Here is a 24,606-nt window from a genome sequence, read left to right as displayed (position 1 = left end):
TGCATAGAAAATTATGTTATTTTAATGCAATGTATTCTATCAGGTTTAAAATAGCAGACTTCATTTAATCAATTACACGTGATCATTTTATTTTCTAAATATTTAGCTCCGATTCTGGAAATTTTTTCCCTGTTTCTCCCTAATTAATTAGCTCTAACTCCATAAAATATTTTTAAAAAGTCAATGAGCAAAATAATCACAAAAAATCACCATAAAATTTGAAAATATACAAGCTGAAGCCCAGAATAATCTTTTAAACCTCTAGGTAGGTAGCTGAAGTTCAAATCTTATGACTGTAGTTAACAAGTTAGTTTTCATATGTTATCTGTCACTCTTCAGGGTCTCTAAGGAAAGTTCAGCGATGAGAGCCCTTCACTCGAAGCACTTTCCTTGCAAGCACAAGGGATAGAAGTTTCATAAGCAAAGGAAAAGAAGAGAGGAAAAAAAAAAAGACTGTAGCTTTTAATGATCTCTTGATTACAGGGTCTGAGATTTAAAGGAAAACCTAAGAAGCCAGTTACAGCCAACGCAGAAGCACAGGTCTACAAGCTGCGCACACATTTGTGCTAGGGCTCCCTGAGACACTCTTGGGTATTCCAGCCTGGCCGACCGCTGTCACCACGCAGGGACACAGGTCTCCCCTAAAGCCCATCTGTCATACCTGCCAGCTCAGTACTGTGTCCCCCAAAGCATGGGAAGCCTGTATGTGGACTACTGAGTCAAGTCTCTGTATTGATTAAGGCTCCATTTTGTCATCTAAAACAAATTAACAAACAGTGGTATCTACCGCATGTCAGATGCCTTCAAGCATCCTGGCTGGCTTCTATGTGTTCGTCTGTGAGATCAGGCCCCTCCTGTAGAGTAAACTGAGTCTTGTGACTCAACTTTCTCTTATAGGTTCTTGAGAGCCTTATCTTGTATACAGATACCTATGATGAAGATACTCAAAGGTAAATGTCTCAATGTGAAGATGAATCTGACCCCAGGACTCAATTCAGATATGATACGTCCTCTGGGAGATGAACCTTTCTAGCAAGAAAATGGCGATCCAGGTAGAATAATTATAAATGGCTTCAAGTACCTGCATGTAGGCAACTACAACAGAACATATCTGACAGCATTTTGATTTTTTGCTATTTTTAATCAATCTTTCATGAAGATATGTTCTGTTTCCCAGTTAGTTCTTCTCTAAAATAAAAATCGCCTTTCCATACAAATAAGCTAGCTATGAAAGAAAGAAAACAGATAACCCGTGCCTTGAAATTGAATTATTTGTGCCTCTAACAAAATAGAGGGAATGTTTAGAATTGCACAAGCCAAACAAACAGATCAATGGCTTACTTCAGCAGAAAGCCAAATCCTGCATGAAGTGTGACTGTAATATAATACATGTTGCATATCATATACTGAATTTCTCTATTATAATTTTAAAATATTCCATCATAGCTTGTTTTGGATAATGAGAGCTAATATGATTAGCTTTTCAGTATTTAGAAACTTCTCAGCATAAATAAATCATTTTAAATAAATATTTGCAGAATGAAAAGCTAAAAACAGAACAATCCTCTTGAGTTTCATGCAGAAACTAGAATGAAAATATATACTACTAGGTGAACATTTTTACAGAACATATTAACATAAAGTTTAATGTTTCATTCATGACTGCATGTGCAGGACTGTAAAAACCTTACATGATCTCACCAAAATTTGGAGTGGTGGTGGTATAGCCTTTATTCAAGACACATCTATAATATAAATGATTCATACGTCACTTTTTCAATAGAACTGTGAAAAGGTGAAACACTTGAATGGTTTTATTGGAACCTTAGGGAATTTTGTCTTCCCTTCTGAACATCATTTAGTCATTTATCTGATTTACTCCTTATTCTTGTATAGTTTCCTCAAGGCTTTTAAAACTAGGTTTGTCCTGACGGACATAATTTAGTAAATTTTAAACAACAATATTTTACAACACATAATTTTCATATTTAAATTATGTGTTTCAACTACCCAGAGTAGCCAATGTCTTTCACTAAACTTGTTAATTATACAACAATGCAGTTACATAAAGTTGCCACTAATACCATGAAAACAAAATGAAAAAAATTTGGAGAGATGGAAAAGGAGAGATCTTAAAAAATTATTTCTACTTGCATTTTTAATCTATAGATATTCTTATATGATTTATATAAAAATAAATGTAGTTATGTCAAACTGTCTATCAGCATTCTGACAAAGTAAAGTTTCAGTGACATCTACGAGCTTACAGTTTAGCTCACTGTTATTCTGCCTCTTCTCTGAGGGTTATGACACTGACAAATTTTCATTTTATCAGATTGTAGTTCTGTTTCTTCTACACAGACATAAAATATAAAGTTTTTATTTATTTATTTTATTTTCCTGTAAAAAAAATACAAAAAGCTAAAATCTTAACTGGAGGTGAAGTTGGGCTTGTTTTCTAAAATAAACTGGCAAATATTTTATAAATATTTTAGCATATCTTTGCTAGAATAATGTATACAGCCTTGAGTCAGATAACTCCTGGTTATGATTTGGACATCTTTTGAAAAATTTTGACAAATATTAGAGTTCTTGTAGATTGTTTCAGAATTTTTTTAAGCACGTGATCTTCTGAGGCAAAATAAGAGTTGAAAACTTTTTCAATTTTCGCTTGAACATTATTTTCATTTAGATTCAGATATTTAAAAAGAAATCTAAGGATTTATTCTACCGTGATAACTTGATTTGTTTTGCCATTAAACCATCTCCTAAATGATGCTGTTCTCTGAAGGTATACTTTCTACTCCTAGATCTGTCCTTATCAAGCTTTCTCCATCCCCAACTCCCAAAAGCTCATTTTACTTTATCAATTATTTTATTCAAAGCTTTCAGGCTTCACGCTCCTTCAGTTATGAGCATTAACTCATAATTCTTTCAGAATTCTTTTGCTTAATTATTTTTTATTTCTTTATTTTTTTTAATTTGTTAACTTACTCTTTTTACTTTCTTGTGATTTAGAAATTAGATTTTCTTTTAGTATTTAAAAAAGTATTTAGTTTATTTAAATTAACAACTAATTAATTAAATTTATTTAAAAATTAAAAAGGATTATGATTTCATAAATCATAGTTCCCACCTACAGTAAGTTAGCTTTTAATTAAAAAAATGCATATCAGGTTGATTATTCTATGTGCTCTTGATGTTCTGCACTTTTGAGTTTTCCTGACAGAACCTGTCCACCCCTATAACTAACATACATTTTTTTCACAACTTACATATTTCACATCTGTTCATCAGGATTCTCAAAAACCACACATCAGAAAGATGGAGAATTCACTTTGATTGCTCATCAAGTCTCAGAAGATGTTCTTGATCTACCTCCCCTCTTTCAGAAATTAAGTACAACTAAAATGTGAATTCTGTTCTTGCAGGTGAGGGTATAGCTAGCTATGTTTTTTGCATAGTTCATGTTAGCAACCTGAAAAAAAATGCCATTCATAGCATATTCATCAGTTACTAAACATTATCATAATGTGTTTGCTTCTGCATTTTTTGTTTGTGTTTTTCTTACAAAGAAATGATTTCTGGTGGTATAGTATATCCTGACTAGAGCTGTGCAGAAATCAGAATTCTCATTCTATGGATAAACAGATAGAATATTGAATTAGCATTATTCCCAATTAATTAACTCTCCTTTAACAGGTTAAAGTGTTGAAGTACTGTAACAGAAATTTGAATTTCAGTTAACTATTAAAATTGATGCTCCAAGTTAATTCAGTGTGTTGTTTTTTGTTTCTCTTTTTATTTATTTTTTTGGCAGAATTGTGCTATCTCTGAATAACTAGAATTATAATGTGGAAGTTTTTAATGTTAGAAAACAGCCCAAATCAAGAGCTCGCAATCAAGCAACTTCTGATTCTGAAATATTTGTATCCAGAGCCAAATTAAAGAAAAGCTAAAACATCCATTTCATTACTGAATCAAGTTAATGATGCATGATTAAATGTATAAACCAAAATGTCTTCAATTTCACTTAATTTTACATCTGTATGTAAATACAGATACATATATGTCACATACAGTCAAAATGGTAAGCAGCATATAGTTTAAATGTTCAAATAATTGAAAATAATTTATTCTTGAAAAAGTGTAAAAATTTTCAAATGAATTATTAAACATTTATCAGTCAAAAGAGGCACTGGAGGTATCATCATGCAGTATCACAAAACTATTAAATATTGTAGTATTGAGATAATTACTGTAATCACATAGTATGTTAGCAAAATAGACTCATTTGAGAATATAAAGAGTAATTTTGATCTATTCAGAAAATTTGATATTCAATTCAACATTCAGTTCAAATAATTTTTAGCACTAGGGAGATTAGTAAATAAAATGTCACAGGTTCATTTTTCTTTCAGAGCAATTATATCTGAATTGCTAATATTCGTCTACATTACCCATTTGTAAACAACCAGAGGGTGACTGTTAATGTGCCTGCTGCAGCGGGGGGATTATCCCCCTATATATTACTCTGCATTTGTTACTCAATATATATTTCTACCTGTTGATTATTTGGAAGTAAGGCTATTCTTCAGCTTCACAAGATCTCTGTAAAATAGACCCTACGTATAAGCTATGTATGATTACAGCAATACGAGGATGGGTGTATAACTCTTCTCTCTCTCTCTCTCTCTTTTTTTTTCCCCAAATGTTTAATCTCATTCTGTATTATAGAATTTTAAAATAGGTAAATAAATAAAAATTAAAAAACAGATTAATGTGAGGTGTGGGGATTGGCTGAGACCTAACATATGCTATTGTCACTCTAGAGTTCATGGCACTTGAAAATAGACAGAAGAATTTAAGAGTCATTGGGAACTATTATTCTCACATTTCCTAGTATCATATTACACAGGTCATATTGAAGTATGTTGTTGTCAAAATTGGTGGCAAAAGAGGTATGCTCAGGGTCTCTCTTAGAAAGGAACCTGTCAGGGGAACAGGTGATCTTATCCAGGAGAGCAAAGGTTACACAATACATATGAGCCACAGGCTTCTGCAGTGACTTTTGCCTTGTGCATAGTTAGTATACTGATTTTTAATTAATAACACAGCACACTCCTGATAAAATTATGAAGAAAACTGACTTGCACAGAACTGAAATAGAATTTTACAGTAATCATATCAAAATGTATGGCTTTTAATAAGAATGATGCTCAATCTTCATTACATCCATTTCGAAACACATATAAGAAAGTTATTGCTTCATATTAAGTAACATAGGACTTTCATGGGGAAGGTAATGTAGGAAGGGACCAAAAGCGTTTCATATTCAACCCAAATATTGGAAACAATACTTTCCTTTATGTTTAAATGTAAATAGATTTCAGATGATAAGTGTCCAGTACTGGACTGTGGAATATGGATGTAAAAGAAAATGCCTGATATGGATAGTAAAGAGCTAACAAGCTCACTTTATTTCAGATGTATCTGTTTCCTTTATTCCTTTATTCCTATTTTCCTATTTTCCTATTATTCCTTTATGATGATTAAAATAAAATACAATACTTAATCTCTGAATAGTTCATTATTTTCTCTAAGGCTAGAAACTTGCAAGAAATATACCACTTGGGTAATGAGCTAAATATATGGGCACAGAATTGGTGAGTTCATGAGGTGATATAAAAGTCAAACCCATCGTTTTGACAGTACATCATGCATTTGTATGGTAGCTATAGATCTCAATGCTTTTGTAATTAGCAAGTTTATGAGGAAGTAATGGTCCATTATTCTCTACTGATTTGTTTGAAATTTGTCCTGTCTTGAGAAAGGGCAAATCTAGAAGGATGCTAGTAGATGTGCCTTGAATTCAGCTGTTCTGAAATCTATCAGGAGGACAGTAACAGAAGAACAAAACACAACCATATCTAATCTAAAATGTTTACTATAATCCAGATTTTTGGTACTTGATCTAGTTATGAAACTTCCTGCTCAACTTAATTATTTACAGCAAATTAGCTTTGTCTTCCTCTCTCTCTTTCATTCCCATGGTTATCTTTTTCTAGTTTGCTTTCTATTTGTATTTACAGAAACTGGAAAAAAAATAATTACAATGATTTGACCATGTCTACAAAGCACCTTTCTCTGAAAACATATGCAAACATAAAACTACAGGGTTCTTTAGCATACTGTAAAGAAAAGATATGATGGTTTGATGTGAAGAAAGGTATAATGAAACTCTAAATAAAGTACATTTTTTAAGAAGAGAGAGTAATTAAAATTCAAAATGAGCCAAAGACTGATTCAAATCTGTAAATGAAGAGTCTGGGGTTCAGTTGGCATAAATGAATGCAGTTTCATTGACTTAAGTGGGCAATTAGTATCAATTGGATTGCTACCCAAGGATATAATAGGCACCAATATCTGTTGTAGTTCTTCCAATTTTTCTCTGGTACGATAGATCAAGCTTCTATTACCTTTGCTATCTTAATTACCACGTTGTCATGACCATTTTTTCTGAACTAACATTGAAAAAGAAGGCTGAAATTGATATGAAGCTTCACCATGTGACTGAAAGCATAGAAACTGTATTAAACTGTGTGCATCATATTCTATTATCCTATTTTATTTTCTATATATTTTGAAATAGTATAAATATATAATAAAATATATGACATCCGCATGTCCATGGGCCCGTGACATCCACAAGTCCTGGTGGCATGCATCCATGAATTCTGAGGGAGCTGGTGGATGGAGCTACTGGAGAGAGTCCAGTATAGGGCTACAAAGATGATCAGAGGGCTGGAGCATCTGCCCTACGAGGAATGGCTGTGAGAGCTGGGCCTGGGGAAGAGAAGACTGAGGGGGATCTTATCAATGTGTAGAAGTACCTGAAGGGAGGGTGTCAAGGGGACAGAGCCAAACTCTTTTCAGTTGTCCCGTGTGACAGGACAAGAGGCAATGTGCAGAAATTGAAGCACAGGAAGTTCCGCCTGACCGTGAGGGGGAATTTCTTCCCTGTGAGAGTGATGGAGCGCTGGCCCAGGTTGCCCAGAGAGGTTGTGGAGTCTCCTTGTCTGGAGATCTTCAAGGCTCACCTGGATGCAACCCTGTCTGACATGCTCTAGGTGACCCTGCTGAGCAGGGAGGTTGGACTAGATGATCTCCAGAGGTCCCTTCCAACCTTACTGATTCTATGATTCTATGATCATTGCTAGGTTACTCTCAATCATCTTTGACAGGACATGGAGAACAGGAAAGGTGTTTGAGGACTGGAAGAAAATAATGACCACTTCAGACTTCAAAAAGGGCAAGAAGGAAGACCCAGGAAATTATAGTCCAGTAAGCCTTACCTCCATCCCTGGGAAAAATGGTGGAACAGCTCATCCTGGATGCCATCTCTAAGCATATAGAGGAAAAGAAGGTGATCAAGAGAAGTCAGCATGGATTCACCATGGGGAAATCATGGTTAACCAAGCTGATAGCCTTCCATTATGGGATGATTGACTGAGTGGATGAGGGGAGAGCAATGGGTGTTGTCTACTTTGACTTCAACACAGCTTTTGACACTGTCTCCTATAATATCCTCACAGGCAAGCTCAGGAAGTGCAGGCTAGATGAGCGGACAGTGAGACAGATTGAGAGCTGTCTGAAAGGTAGAGCTCAGAGGGTTGTGATCAGCAGTGCAAAGTCTAGCTGGGAGCTTGTAGCAGGCTGTGTACCTTAATGGTCAAGGCAGGGTCCAATCTTGTTCAATATATTCATCAATGACACAGATGAAAGGACAGAGAGTCTCCTCAGCAGGTCTGCAGATGATACAAAACTGGAATATCAGGGGGCTGCCCTGCTAGAGGGACTTCAACAGGCTGAAGAAATGGGCAGAGGGGAGCCTCATGAAGTTCCACAAAAGAAAGTGCAGAGTTACTACAGTGCGTCTAGGGAGAAATAACCCCATGTACCAGGACACACAAAGGGCTGGAAAGCAGCTCTGCGGAGAAGGACGTGGGAGTCCTGCTGAACAGCAAGTGAACCATGAGTTAGCAGTGTGCCTTTGTGACCCAGAAGACCAATGGTATCTTGGAGTGCATTAGGAAGAACATTGCCAGCAACTGGAGGAAAATGATCCTGCCACTCTACTCAGCCCTTGTGAGGCCACATCTGGAGTCTGTGTCCAGTTTGCACTCCCTAGTACAAGAAAGACATGGAAATAAGGAGTAGGAGAGAGTCCAGCATAGGGCTACAAAGATGATCAGGGTATAGGAGCATCTATCTTCTGAGGAAAGGATGCAAGAGCTGGGTCTGTTTAGCCTGGAGAAGACAAGACTGAGGGGGGATCTTATCAATGCATGTGAGTGTCTGAAAGGAGCGTGTGGCGATGAGGCCAGACTCTTCTCAGTGCCCAGCAATAGGATAAGAAGCAATAGGCACAAACTGAAATACAGGATGTTTCATCTGAATATAAGGAAAAAGTCTTTACTATGAAGCTGACAGAGCACTGGAACATGTTGCCCACAGAGGTTGTGGAGTTTTCATCCTTGGAGACATTTAAAAATTGTCTGGATACAATCCTGGGCAATGTGTTCTAGGTGACCTTGCCTGAGCAAGGTGGACTAGATGATCTCCAAAGGTCCCTTCCAACTACAAGCATTATGTGATTCTCTGAAATATTATAAAATATTATAAATAAACATAATATTATACCATATTACAAAAATATTGAAATTAATATTATAAAAATAAGAGCTTTCAATAAACTTTTTATTTAGACTTTATTTTTTTTCTTATTTCCTTAATGAATAATGTCTAGAATTTTACTTGTCTTGGATTTTTTAATATAAAATTCGTGTTTGTTTATTCCATTCAGGCGACTTATTTCCTCACAAAAGACTAATGCATTTAGTAGAACCAGAATACATTGTACAGCCAGTACATCTCCATTTTGTTAAATTCCAACACAAAATAAATAATAATAATAAAAAAAGATTCAAAGCATGAGAGACATCTGTTTAGGAAGTAGAACGTATAGTTTAAGCTAGGCATCTTAGTTCATTTTGTAGTTAGTGGAGAAAGGTACCACTAAGGTGCAAGTCAGATTTCTTAAAATGTGATGAATCACTATGTGAAGGTCACTATATCCTACTACTAATTCTACTGGGAGTCCAGACATTTTAACTTGATTGTACTAACTACTAGATAACTTAAGTTGGGATGAATCCTGTTCATAGACCTGTGCATGAGATTAAAATATGAGAACCTGAAATGAATAAAGATCTACAACTTTAACCATATTTTTGTATTCCAACTTCACTTTCTCACTTATTTTCCAGTTGTGCATTTTCATTGATGCATAGATTATAAGTTATATAAGATAGCTACTTTTGTATATAAGAATATCCTTGACTGACTTGAATTATTACAATATATAAGCATATATATTAGTTTAAATATACATATGTGTGTGTACAAATGTATACAATTACAGGTATAAAATTTCCAAAGTCATAATATTATCACTGTCACATAGTCTCTGAGGTTGGAATTTACCTCTGGAGATCATCTGGTCAAAATATCCTTCTCAGAGCAAGGTCAGCTCCAGCAGGCTGCCAAGGACTGAGTTGAGTCAAGTTTCCAATATCTCCAAAGATGGAGACTCCACAGCTTCTCTGGGCAACTAGTTCCAGTGTTTGACCACTTTCACAGGGAAGCGGGGGGGGGGGGGGGGGGGAAGCTTTTTTTATATATATTTAAATAGAATTTCCTGTACTTCAATTGGTGCCTGTTGCCTCTTTTTTGTGTTTGGGCATCACTGAGGAGAGTTGAGAAGAGAAACATCTTCTTTGCACCCTAACATCAGTTACTTTTTCACACTGATCAGTTCCCCTGAGTCTTCTCTTCTCCAAGCTGATCAGTCCCAGCTCTCTCAGCCTTTCCTTCTATGACAACTGTTCCAGTTCCTTAATTGTCTTAGTAACCCTATGCTGGACTCTCTCTAGTAGCTCCACATCTCTCTTGCACTGGGGACCCAGAACTAGACCCCATACTTATGATGTGGCCTCACTGGTGCTTAGCTGAGGGGAAAGATCACCTCCCTCAACCTGTTGGTGACACTTACTAATGCAATCCAAGAGGCTATTGGTCATCTTCACTGCAAAAGTACATTGCTGGATCATAGTCAACTTTGTTGTCCACCAGGATAACAAAGCTGCTTTCCAGCCAGTTGCCCTGTAGCCTGTGCTGGTGCCTGGGTTATTTGTCTCCACGTGTAGGACTTCACATTTCCATTTGCTGAGCTTCTTGAGGTTCCTCTCTGCCCCAGCATGTGGCGGTCCCTCTGAATGGCAATTCAACCATCTCACACATTAACCACTTCTTCTGGTTTTGTATCATCTGCAAACTTGCTGAGGGTGCATTTAGTCCCATTATCATTAATGGAATGGTCATTAATGAAAATGTTGAAGAGAATTGGCCTCAGTGTCAATCCTCGAGTACAACACTAGTGACTGGCCTCTAGCTGGACTGTGTGCTGCTGATCACAACCCTTTGAACGTGGTAGTTAAGGAGTTTTCAGCCCATATGAATATCCCTTTTTGTATTGTTAAATCTCTTATGAATGTGGACAGTACAGAACTTCTCCCCATTGACCTAGCTTGAGCCTTTTGATACTGGTAATTGTGAGGGACAGTAGTGCAGTTGCTAGATACCTCTCCTGGTTTATTTGGAATGTAGTTCACTTGGACCTAATTTTCCTGGGAAAAGAGAAAAACAGTGAAAGCAAGAGTTGTATTGAGCAGAATGTGTTGAATTGTTTTTATTTTTATACCTTTGAAAATATGCTATTTTTCAACATTTAAAATTTGTTATCAGTTATTTAGTTAGCAGTTTTTTAAGTTCTGATGAAGGTTTTCTATAGACACAAATTTGCAGATAAACAGTGTATCTTTTGACTTGTATTTATTTACCACAGAAGAAGCTCCTAATAGCAGTCAAATCTAATTTAAAATGCTTTTATATTAGCTTGTATATGTGGGTCCTTGCAGATTTTGGTCTCATTAAAATGCCCCAGGGAATCAATTTTGAATAAAACTGACCAAATAACAAAGCTATACTTGAGATTAATCTTAGGAAGACGGTAGTGTTTTAAAGAAACACTTGATAGAGCTATACATCTCAAATCTATTCAGTCTGCCTACAATTACAATTGAGATTCTTGTTAAGAATATGAAAACAGAAATGTATAAAACTTAGTAAGTATTTTTTTACATTCCACAAATTAGCATGAAGTATAATGAGATATAAAACTATCTTAAAGTTATTATCAATTTAAAATGCATATTTGAATGAGTTGAACTTCACTATTAATGATAAAACAAGCTGAAAGTTCATACAAAAGCAATTCTGCACTTGTCTATTATGGTGAATTACATTTCAGTCTTACAGACATGTACTTACCTGTTTAACTTTATTCATCATATAAATCATTATAATTACAATAGCTGAGAGTTCTGACACTACTTCTGAAAGTTTTAAGATATATAGATTTTCATTTTGAAATTGTGTGTATAAATATATGCATATGTATATGTGAGTATACATATATACATAAACATACATTGTCCAAACACTCATTAACTTCATAGCAACATGTCTTCACTGTGTAGACCTGCTGCTGAAGTCTACTCTGTTGCCTACTCTAGACTAGTTTCAATGTCCCCGTGTCATACTAAGATTGATTCTCACCGCAGTAAAAAATTAGATGTATGACTGGAATTGTAGTGTGGGTGACTAGTGAAATCAGAGGAGTATTGTGGTATGTTAAGAAAAGTGAGCCCAGATGCACCAAAACCACTGAGCCACCCTGATCTAAGCTTTTGCATGAACTGCACAAGCTTGGGGGCTATGAGTTTGCTCTTGTAAGAGTGTTCTATACCCCTCATAGGCCATTAGCAGCTTGACTAAACTAGACTCCAATAATTCAAGATCAAACTTGGACTCAGTAAGGATATGGAATGTAAATGCTATTTTTGACATTAAAATACATGAGTCACTTTGTAGCAGTCTTAACTTACCTGTAAGGTATCAAAGAGTTCATAAAGTGAAGTTTCCTTGCCACAGGAAGAGAATGTGGTACAGCCGTTCTTTGCCACCAGAACAACCAGGAAGAGTGGTCATGTATCTAGGCTATATTTAAGCCTTACTGATGGTATTTTCCTAGACAAGCTGGCTACCTATGTGGACAAGTATTACTCTGTTTTTAAGCATAAGTTCCTTAAGGCTACAGCTGCTCTCAACCTGACTCGTATTAGAGAGTGCTGATGCTTTGTAATTCACTATTCTTTAGAGACACTCAAAAAAGTTCCAAACTGAGTGAGTTCAATTTTCTTCCAGTACATTTTTAGAAGTGCTAAACCAAGTTCAATCCTTTCTCTCAAACTCCAAGTGAATCTTTTTCATGAATAGGAAACATTTAGGTACCTTTCTGAAAAAAAAAAGCTCTGACTCTTTCTCTTTGATACCTCTTTTATCTCTGTGACTCTTAGAGATTCCAATGTGATACTTAAAGACTCCTTTTTGGGCATTAAGATTCTTATATTTAAGTATAGTTTATCCCAAAGACTCAAGATTGTATCCCAGTAAGTAAGGATGCAACATGACAGAATGATATAACAGATAACATGGAAAGACTGAGGATACGCCGACATTCACATAAAATCCATTCAACATGTTTTTTGGTTGTCAGTGTGTGTGTGTGTGTTTGTGTGTGTGTCAGGGGAGAGAATCCTCATAACAAGTTACTTGTGAAAACTAAGTAGATGTAATTACAGAAAACAGCTATCTGAGAAGTATGATAGGACATAGAGAAAATTCTGCAGAAAGCACAGTAGATAATGGGGATCTTTAGATGGATATATCTTTTTCTGTATGGCGATCATGATCACTTAACATTTTTGTTGAGTATGCTAAATCCAGACCTAAATGTCGTGTAGTCATTTAGAAGCTTTCCTCAAAAAGAAAAGAAAAATAAATAAAAAGAAAAAAAAACCTACAAACTTTAATTGAGAAACATATTTACTAGCTATTTTTTTCTGATATTGTGAACTACATGTATTTAACTTTAGTTTTGTACTATTACAAACTTCTTATCATCTGACAACATATCTTTGTGTACACTGAATGTTTTAGCCAGGGTGGCAGATTTGGGCTCATTAAATACAGGAGAGAAAAGGAGAACAAAAGCTCAGGTTAGTCTGAGCCTCAAACACTGAGAAGTCTTTACACACTTAGGTCTTATGGTGTAATTCTTCTCACCCGTTGTGTGAACGCACAAAGTGCTTATGTTAGTCGTCAAAAGTTCCTTATTGACTTGTTTTGCACTGCTGCATTACATGGAAGTACCACTCTGACCAGATAAGTTTATCTAAGTAACTTTTTACTTCACTTAAAACTCATCCAAGTTCCTCAGCAAGCTCTGCTTTAAAGACGCATTCAAATCTTAACTACATTTCCCAAATGTGTATGGAGGTGAAGTTTCCCTCTTGGTAGTGAGGCTTTCTGAGTGGTATAAAAGACAAAGTCACTTTCATGATCATCCTATATTTTGTTAGTCAGGGAGAACTTATTGGGTTTCTTGTTTGTTTGTTTGTTTTGTAACAAACTGCTTTAGGATATATGTTTAGCTAGATTTAATATGGATTGAGCTGTGAACTTTGACAGAACTTAAAGGGATAATTACAGAGACTCTGTGATTATAACTGAAGATAGGTAAAGTAATTAAAGAGGTCTAGAGGAAGTTTCCAACAGTAATTACAGATAGAGATTTAGCTTGAGATATGAAGAGATAGCTGGTGTAAAAGATGGGAAATGCTGGAGACAACATCTCCAAGGGGCATTTAATCTTAAGCATCCTGAGTATTTATCTTTGATGGAGATCTCTCTGTCTTCCTCCCTCCCTTCTTATTTCTCTCTCTCTCTCTCCTTCCCTCTTTCACTCTCTCACTCCCTCCATCTCCCTCCTTTGAGAGAACAATATTTAATGTCACATTTTTTATTTCAATCGTTAAGAACTGAAGAGTCAAAAGTCCTTTATTATTCTATTTTCCTCTCCCTTTTTTTGCTCAAACCCTTGTACAACAATGAACAGCCAAGGCAATGTAAGAACTGCTTGAGCTGGAGAGTACACACTGGATCAAGACCATGACATCCCTCAGTGAATCAAAGAGGAAATGTCCTTTGCAAAATCCAGACAGACTGTTCAGTGAGAAGAAAGCAAAAAGAAATGAGCCAGGCAGCTTAGTCTACATTCATCCTGCCTTAATTGAACACCAGTTGATGTATTCAATTTAAAAGCCTAGCTCATTTATATTTCCCTGTGCTCACAAAAGAGAGTTAGATATCTCCAGAGAACAATTCAGATTTCAAATTTAAATTATTTTCTGGAAAAACTGAGAGTCTGGAATGACTCTATTCCTTAATTAGGTATTTCAGAAATGTGCCTAAGATGAATGGAATGTGGCTGTGAAGCAAAGACTTTTCAGATTTCTTTTTTTTCTGCATTATCTTTAAATGTCTTAGTAATTATCTTGAAAATTTATTGGAATGATAACTTTTTTACATTAAGAGATGTAGACAACCAATTTCTCTCACTCCTGCTTTCTGTCAAAATAATGCATAAAATGGAAACACAAAACTCAAAATGATATTTTATCCACTTTCAGAATGTATGAATATGTATTCTTTATCACCAAGATGGATTTAAATGTCTTTGCACTACTGGAAAATTCATTTTTTAGTTACAATAAAAGTTGACTTAGAGTATAAATATCGGATAAGAGAAGAATGTTTTGATTTGTTGCCAGCTTAATAGTAAATAATTAAAGAATATGTTGCAGGAAGTTTCTTTTGATTAAACTTTTTTTTTTTAACAGTTCATAGTCCTACATTTACCAATACTAAGCAATATTCTGCATGCTGAGGCGTAACTCTAGAAATTCACCATCAAGTCCTTCTAGATCAAGTGTTCTCAGACATAGTCCATGAAATATATTGTTATTAATCTATTTCTGAGTGTCTGTGAATAAATTATTATGACAGTATAGTTATTCAATTATGTGCATTTAAGAATATGTTATATCTTCTTTGTTGAAATCAAGTATTATGCTTCATTCACAACTAGGAATAAGATGTGATACAGATATCCTGAAGCAGTATGCATTCTGGAGTGGAGTACAGCCAGCTATCAGTTGTGTCCTTGCCTCACTTTGCAGACTATATTAGGATAACAATGTTTCCATCTCTCCTCAGGACTGTATTTGCTCCAGGTAACAAGTCAATGAGAAAAGAGAGTAGTGCAATCTCAATATTCATTTAAACATAGTGCCTGCAATGGTCCTGTTGGTTGTGCAAACATCCTTCTATACTTTTCTCAGTTCTGTAGACCTACAAAGTAGCTGAAAGGAAGCTAATATTGGTATGGTTTGCTGTGGAGCTGTGTCTGGATTTATTTTCCCCTGTTGTCCACACTGTCATATATTTAAATTATGAGACATAAAGAAACAGTTTAAGATTAGCAAGACAATGAGATATCCACTGGTATCAGCTCTGGACTAGTAATAAAGGGGAAAAATTAGACTGTTTAAATACCTACCAGATCACTTCCTTGCAACTTTTCCTGACCAAACAGTGACGTTTACTGCCTTTTTTTTCTTTAAGTGTTTCAAAGCTTTTGTTGCTGTAATTATACAACATACAAGCTGCTCACTTCTTGCTTTTAATTAGCTTTCCATTAGTTCTTTCCAAGCTGACAATTTTCAGGCCAAGTCTGTGTTTTGAAAACAGCTGATGAAGTAACCCTTGAAAGATAGCATTTATAGTGGAAATCATGACAGAATTGTAAGAAGACCACAAGGACACTTTGAAGCTTAAAATATTTAACAGTCTTTTTTTTAACACTTTTAGAAACTTAAGGAAGAAATTTGGATGCAAACTAAATTCATCTTTCTCCTTAGAAAAGGCAGGGAATTTGTCATCAGCAGAACTGGTTCAAATATTAACACTCAGAGCTTATTACAAAGGAAGACTGTTGTCAGTAGATTATTTATTCTTCATGAAGACCTGCTCCTCTATTTAATTTAAAATAAAATCTATCTGTTCCTGGATGGCAAATACAAAATTTTATGTAGGCTGATGTACTGTATTTCATATATATATGTATATATATTCTGCAATAATTACACATGCAATCTGTCCATAGGAAGGGGGGGGGAGATACAGACCAGTTGATTTATTTAGAGATTACTAGAGAATCTCCAAAAACTTAATAAGAAATTGTAGCTCTTGTAGGCAGAATGTTTGGGTCAGATATTGAGCTTAAATTGCCATAGCTGCATCTAATTCATTGGCAGTATGTCACTCACACCAACAGAAAAAAATTGCCTCCAGGAGTGTAAAGCAGGATCCAAGACTGCTACTTATCTCTTACTGCTTACCACAAATTCTTGTTCTGTGTATCTATACTATGAAAGAGCAATGCCTAAGACATTAAAATAGAAGATCAGGTTCATTTTCATGACATGTTTAATCTAATCAGGTTGCTGCTAGTAAAAGAATTAGTCTTGGTCTCCACTCCTCTCTGGGCCATGATTTCTCTGAGCCATACTTTGTATTGGATTGATTATAATAATCTGGTGATTATGTGACCACTTGTGTCATCTCATTGAATAAAATGAAAACTCAACACACGTACACACATATGTAATAAATATATATTATACTAAGCTTTCCTACCATGTAATTATGTATCTGATATAACTGACACAAACTAAAGGAAAGAATACTCATTTGGCACAGTGTGTCTGTGACTGCCACTGCTGAAATGAAAATGCTGATCATATTATTATTTATATACATATAAAATCTGCATTTATATTTGTCTATATATAAATAAATACATATATAGATAAAGATCAAAGGTCAGGCTAGCACGGGGGACACTGTTGTGGGTGTTTAGTATAGGCCACCTGATCAGGAAGAGGAAGTTGATGAGGGCTTCTATAGACAGCTGGAGGTAGCCTCAGGATCATAGGCCCCGGTTCTCCTGGGGGACTTCAACCACCCTGACATCTGCTGGAGGGACTACGCAACCCGGCACAGTCCAGGAGGCTCCTGAAATTCATTGATGATTACTTCTTGTCACAAATGGTGCAGGAGTCTACAAGGAAGGGTGTCTTGCTGGACCTTGTCCTTACCAACAGAGAGGGACTGGTTAGAGATGTGAAGGTTGGGGGCAGCCTTGTCTGCAGTGACCACGAAATGGTGGAGTTCAGGATCCTGCAGGAAAGAAGTAAGGCAACAAGCAGGATTGCAACCCTGGACTTCAGGAAAGCGGACTTTGGGCTCTTCAGAGACCTAATTGGTGGAGTCTCATGGATAAAGGCCCTAGAAGGAAGAAGGGTCCAGGAAAGCTGACTAATATTCAAACATCACTTCCTCCAAGCTCAAGAGCGGTTCATCCCTATGAGTAAGAAGTGCAGCAAAAGGGGCAGGAGAGCTGCATGGGTGAGCAAGGAGCACTTGGCCAAATTCAGACAGAAGAAGAAAGCACACAGACTGTGGAAGGGGGGACAGGCTACCTGGGAGAATTATAGGAATGCAGTCAGAGTATGTAGAGATGTGGCAAGGAAGGCTAAGACTATTACATACAACCAGTCTGCATGTAATATAATTTTCCTACTGCCTTGCATTATCACTCAATTAAAAAAAAAAAAATCCTGGGAAGAAATCAATACTGAAAACATCCTGAGAACTGAGATTATAGTTGCAGCCAGCCTAGTGGAGTGTCTCGGTGGGAAGACTGTCTGTTCTCTCTTTATCAAGGTCCTGTAAACATCAGCTGCGAGCTAGTCCCTTAAAAACAGAAGTCAGCATCCTCCATCCAAAGTCCCTGTTCATCCCTGTGATCAGAGTTTATTACAAATATCTGTTCTGAGTTAAACCTCTGCCATGTGAAAAGACAGTTCTGCTGAAGCCCTTGGGCTTGAGAGATTGAGGAGGAAACACTCGGGACATATATAATGACAAGCTTTGGGGAAGTAATCCTTTTTAAGGGCCTTACCTTCTTTTCTTCTATTTTTTTTTTTTTCACAACTGAGAGCAATTCAGAGGCCTTTTCCAGCTCAGCATAAGGCTTTGTAGTCTCCCCTGGAAACACGAAGGGGTAGATTTCCTTTCTGGAGAAGAGTGAGGGAGAAAAAATGGTGCAATCAGGGTAGGAATGGAGGTGCTGAGACAGAGATTTCCACCCTGGCAAATCTTGTTATTTATGTAGGGTTGATATACTATAATGTAAAGCTCTTTTCATACACTAGAGAGCTCCATGTGTATCACTAAAGCCCTTCTGATGAAAACTCATTTTGCAAAGCTTTTATATGGCTGTGTTTGCTAGATTCACGTAAGCTTCTTTAAGGCATCTATCATCCCTCACTTAGTTTTATCTCCCTCTCCCTCCTGAACTGAGGAGGCTGTGGAAATGTACTCATTTCCTTGTTAATAGATCTAAAGGTACTGCAATACTCCCTTTGTAGGAATTGGGCCTCTGTCATATTTTGCCTAGCAGATTTCCTGATACTTCTTTCTTTGTGTAATTGACTAGTGTCAAAACTCAAGACTAACTCCTCTTAGGTTAATGGTACAAAACCATCATATAGGAGAGGGGAACAAGTACTAAGCTTTCACAATTACATTAAAATCAACTCCTTTGTGATATTTTAATGCGATTAATTTTGTAGAGTAGTACTACATAACGATATAATATTGCAGGCTTTCTTTTACCTTATTAATGGGATTATATATTTATTTAGGTAGTAAATATCAAAACAATGCCATGCAAATTAACAATATATTACTACTAGTAAATAAAAAATCCTATTGTTTTCATCAGTAATGAATTTTAAAGTAGAAAATACAAGAGCAAGATACAAGATCCCAGAGAGACGCGAGAGTGATGGATTTGAATTTTCCGTGTGTTCTAATGTCATTATTACATTTCCCATTTAGTACCATCTTTAACATTTATGCCTTTATTTTTCAAACACTGAAACAAGTGAGGAAAAGAGATGATCAAATACATCTGTAAGAAATAAGACACAATGAAAGAGAACAAGGAACAGACTATAGCTTATTTTATTGATTATAAATCTTAGAATTAATTTCTCGAATCAATATAAAACTCTAATGATCTCAATTTTCTCTTATTTTGCATATATATATTGTTTGTATTGTTTATTTGTGATTATATCTGTCTGTGAAAGATACACGTAAGATGATTTAAAGTTCCACTCTTCCAAATTGTCAGAAACTTTTACTCCCCCCCAAAAAAATCTTGCCTAATATATGTCATTTTCAATACATTATAACAAAAGAAAGAAAAATTGTGACTTATTATCAGCACTGATTTGAAACTTATTCAGTTTATTATTTTTGTTAAAATAGAGAATTCCTATTTCTACTATTTACATTTTAATTTTTTAGTGTGTTTCAGGAATATTTTAAGAATTTACATATTGACAAAAATTCCTGATGAAGAACAATCACAGTCCTCAAGAACCACGTAATAATTCTTCCCTCCAAAACCACAATAAGTGGAAAAAAAAAAAAAAAAAAAGAAAAAAAAAAAAAAAAAAAAGAAAGCTACAAACCATCTGAAAGAAAATTAAGATAATTAGCATTGAAATGAGATTTGCCAATCTATTGTAAAATGTTGCTAAAAAAAGAAAACAAACAAGAAAAGACAAAAGAAAGCTAAAAAACAGTAAAATTTAATATATAGAGAGAAATTTCAGCTGAGGTAAGCAAAGATTTATGTATTGATGAAATGCAGTTAGCTACTAATCAGATAACAGTATTCAGTATGGAAGGAAATTTTTAGTGCTGTAAGTGAAATACATTTATTTCTGATTCTCTCAAAATATCATATCATTTGTCTTTGTGAGGAAAATAAGTTTCACTGAAATTGGTTGTATCTGCAGCATTTCTGAATGATATATTCTGGGATATCAGAAGTGAGCAGAGAGGTACCAAAAGAACTGCAAGAAAGAAAAAGATAATCAATAAAAAGCTAATTAAATCTTGGTTCCTTTCTGAGTGTTCCTGAAGCCTGGTTGTTCAAGCTATTCAGTACAGAAACCTGAGTATAATTAAGGTTTTATTTTTTTAAGATTTCAGTATACTTGTGAGATCAAAAAGCCTATGTTCTTCTCTTTTCATCAAGATTTTTGCCCACGTTTAAATCCCTATATGTCACACAAACTAGTTGAAAGTCTACATTAAATTTATTTGTGCTAAACAGAAATCTTTGAAAAAAATGTACTAGAAAAGATAGACATTTTTGTTACATAGAAATGAAAAAATCCATAACCACATAATAACATTTTAAAAATATTTTAAAATATTTTACCAACCACCCAAAATCATAGAAATAAATATTCACAGACGAATATTTGATGCTTGATGTGATTTAAAGGACAAAAAAATAAAAGTGAAACAATGAATTAAGTAATGCTGAAGTAAAGTACTGGCTGAAGTAAAATGCACTTGTAAGATTTAGATCTACTAATGCTTCAGTAAAAAGTATATTTTTTAGCTGTACTTTCAGTGCTGTGGCAGATTTTTATCACTCTTTTAATGGAACACTCACTTGCCTATTTCGTATAGATAATGATTGTGCAGCAACCTAAATGTACAAGATTTCTCATAAATGACCTTTGCATAATACAGATGCAAACTAGTAAAATATCTGTATTTTTACATATATATATATATATATATATATTATTTCAGAAATTCATTGCAACAAAGCATGTCTGCCTAAAGACACCTGCCTAAAGATAAGTGAATATTGTGCATTAAATTTGACTATTTTTTCTTTGAAATGTAACCTTTTCTTCATATTACTTAAAAATTTATATACGAGCCTCTAATCATTTTAAATATTCTGAACTTTTAATTTTACTTTAGGTAAATATTTCTTAAGTTGAGAATATTCACAGAGAAAAGTATAAGGTATCAGCAGCTGCTTCCTCTCTTTCTTCACACAAATAACACCATTGCTTTCCATACTACTATTCAGATGAATAAAGACTAAAGGATAATAAGGATAAGGACTAAAGTTACATATATATATATATATTCTTTTTTTGCTTTATGGCTTTTTGAGATACAATAAGACTGTGCAGAAAAGCTGTAAATTCACCAGATGGACATGGTAACTTCAACATTGAATATACTAGAACAATATTTGAGATGCAAAAGATGACCATGCAAGTGTTTTCATCACTACCTTTCAACCGTTCAATAACATACATAATATATCTACCCAGCACAATTATTGGTCCTTTTGCAAATTATCTTTTTCCAGTCATCTTCCAGACTGCCAAGAGATAATCTAAAATGAAGAAAGCCGAAATGAATCCAGGTAAACATGCATTATGAAACAAAAGCTATTTGCACTCTGCTGTCTTGAATTTCAGCCATGCACTCTGCTGACTCTCACTGGGGTGCTGAAACTTCTAATATAACTGTGAATATATCTGCTATTATGCATGTATTAGTTGGTTTCTTAATCCTGAAAGCCACAGAACAGTGTTATGTTTAACCTCATGTTACATGTTTGTCTGGTTTGAATGCTAATCTTGTCAATGCATTTTCAGTCAATTAAAGCAACTGTTTCAGAAGGTTAAACCTGTTGGAAAAAATCAAAGGAAAACAGCTTTCTTTGCAAGCTCCCATTAACTGTCAAAATAATTCCTAAATCCCAGGAAGCATTTTCAAAGTGCCAAGCTTTTTAAATTTTGCTTTATTTCCCAAATGTTTCAAGCTTCCCTCCTCCCTTCTCTAGGAAATAGATCAAAAGCTCAGGATTCTTCTGATCACATCTGACTTCAGTGTTCAATCTAGCACAAAATGAAAATATGCTGAATCACTGGTCCTCTACATAAAACTGAAGAAGGCAAGCTATCTGGCTTCCAAAAATCAATTTGCAAGCTGTCTTAGTACACTCAGAGTTGGTGTGTAGCAGTACAATATGGAAGGGAACCTCAAAAATCCTACTTGATGAAGCTATCTGAGAACAAAGTGAAGTAATATAGAGATATGAAAAGAAGAGACTAGAAAGAAAAGGCACAAACTGTTCAGAGAATTTTTGAGGTCTCATCTCTCCTGTCTACAGCAGAAAAAATATTCTCTCATACTGCAACAGGGTAGGAGTGACCTGAAGAGAGGTTTGTATAGTGTTCCAGTCTCCAAAGAAAAACAGAACAAAATAAATGAGAAAGAAGAAAAAAAAAAACACACACACAAACAAAAATTAGAATGTTGTTGCAGCTCTGTAGACTAATGATTTTTGATTACCATTACCCCTAGCAGGCCAGTTTGTACCAACTGCAGGGCCTGAGAACAAGAATTTACCAGGAATGATTTGTCTTGGCCTGCCTGGAGCTTTGTTTCAACATTTTTAGTTGTAATAACAATTTTCAAACAATTAGATGACAGATGACAATTTCCTAATTCATTTTAGTTTTGCTTAGCTTTGTACGACTTTCTGAGGCAATGCATTTTTATATTACTTTTAAGATAGTTCTGTAACTAATAGCTAGGAAGTACTGTTATTCCATGTAGTACAAGCTATTCATGACCCTAGAATAATGATGCGCAGAGCAGTGCACTCATAGGATGATCGCAGAGGCTTCAAAAGTGGGAGCATAGATTGAAACCAGAGGCTCCGGGGCTATCAGCTAGTCACTCAGCACTTAACTAGTGGTTAAAGGTAAACAGTCTTGGGTGCTGGGTAATACCAGTTTTATGAATGTCAAAGAGAAAATAACCAATAAGCAACACCTGTAAAGCACTTCATGTATAATTAAGTCAAGTACAACACAGAACTACAGACCAGTGAAAAAGCTGTAAAATTTAACGTTATGTTGGAAAATGTAAAAATTGCCCCAAGAGGACCATAAGATGAGGAAAGAGAAACCACCACTATAATAATATTATTCCTTCTGACAAAGATATCCAAAATCTGATGACTGGCCATAACTCTTCCTACCTTCTAGGATCATCATCCTTAGGAGCACTGAAAGTGGAGGGGCACTGAAAGGGTGGGAACAGAGGTAGGAAAATGGCTACAAACCAAGGGGTTTGCTTATATAATTTGAACTACATTATAAATTAGATGTGTTCTATTTTAATCAGATAATTTGAAGAGCATCTGTCAGTATCTTTATGACTGGACTAATGATGATTCTTTGATTAGAGCACTAAAATTTAATTAAACTAACAGTGTGTTCCTGGATTTGAAGAAATTGTATTTTTTTAGATCACATACATTGCACAGGGTATAAGGAGGAGTGACCAGGTATCTGAGAACTGACATTAAATTTAGATATGTCCTTGTAATGGTTTTAGTTACCCAAACAAGAAATTGACTATCCATAGCAAAATGGCTCATAATGATTATTAGAGTAATGAATATAAGAACATGAATATGGATAAGAATGAATATGGATATAAGAACATGATCTCCAATATTTATTCATGGTCTTTCAGCTCCTTACTTTCCCTAGTCTATTAACTTTTCCTGAGTGAATGAATTTCTCCCATGCTGATCAGGAACTCTATCCTTAACATTTTTTTTTTTTTTTTGGTTTGTTTATGTGTTTTTATTTCCAAGGAAGATTCTTTTTATGAAATCAACATCTAGAGAAATGAACATCTCTCCACAAAAATTACAACAGTAAATATTTACATTAGAAACTCTCCTGATCAGCTTTGTCCACACAGAATGACACAGAATGTCTGAGATTGGAATGGAACTCTGGAGATCTCTAGTCCAACCCAACTCAAGCAGGGTGACCCAGAGCACATTGCACAGGACCAAGTCCAGGCAGGTTTTGAATATCTCCGAGGATGGAGACTCCAGAACCTCCTTGGGCAATCTGTGCCAGTGCTCTGTCATCCCCACAGTAAATAAGTTTTTCTTCATATTCAAATGGAACTTCCTGTGTTTCAGTTTGTGATTGTTGCCTTTCATCCTATTGCTGGGCACTGCTGAGAAGAGTCTGGCTCCATCCTCTTGACATCCTCCCTTCAGATACTTATACACACACATAAGATGCCCCCTCAGTCTTCTCTCCTTCAGGCTAAACAGAAGAGGCTCTCGCAGCTTTTCCTCATAGGAGAGATGCTCCAGTCCCTCAAGCATCTTTGTGGCCCTTCAGTGAACTCATTCCAGTAGCTGTCTGTCTTGTCCTGTGCCCAGAACTGGACGCAGTACTCAAGATCTGGCCTCACCAGGGCTAAGTAGAGGGGCAGGATCACCTCCCTCCACTTGCTGGCAACACTATTCCTAATGCACTCCAAGATATTATTGGACTTATTGGCTGCAAGAGAACATGACTGACTCATGGTTAACTTGTTGTCCGCCAGGACTCCCTTTTCCTTCTCCATAGAGTTGCTTTCCAGCAGGTCAGCCCCTACCCAGAATGTACTGATGCATGGGGTTATTTCTCCCTAGATTTCTCCCCTCATATACTTAGCTAGCCTTCTATGATGGATTGA

The sequence above is a fragment of the Rhea pennata genome, chromosome 1, assembly GCF_028389875.1.
Source record: "Rhea pennata isolate bPtePen1 chromosome 1, bPtePen1.pri, whole genome shotgun sequence".
Classification (NCBI taxonomy): Eukaryota; Metazoa; Chordata; class Aves; order Rheiformes; family Rheidae; genus Rhea; species Rhea pennata.
This window is presented reverse-complemented; position numbering follows the sequence as displayed.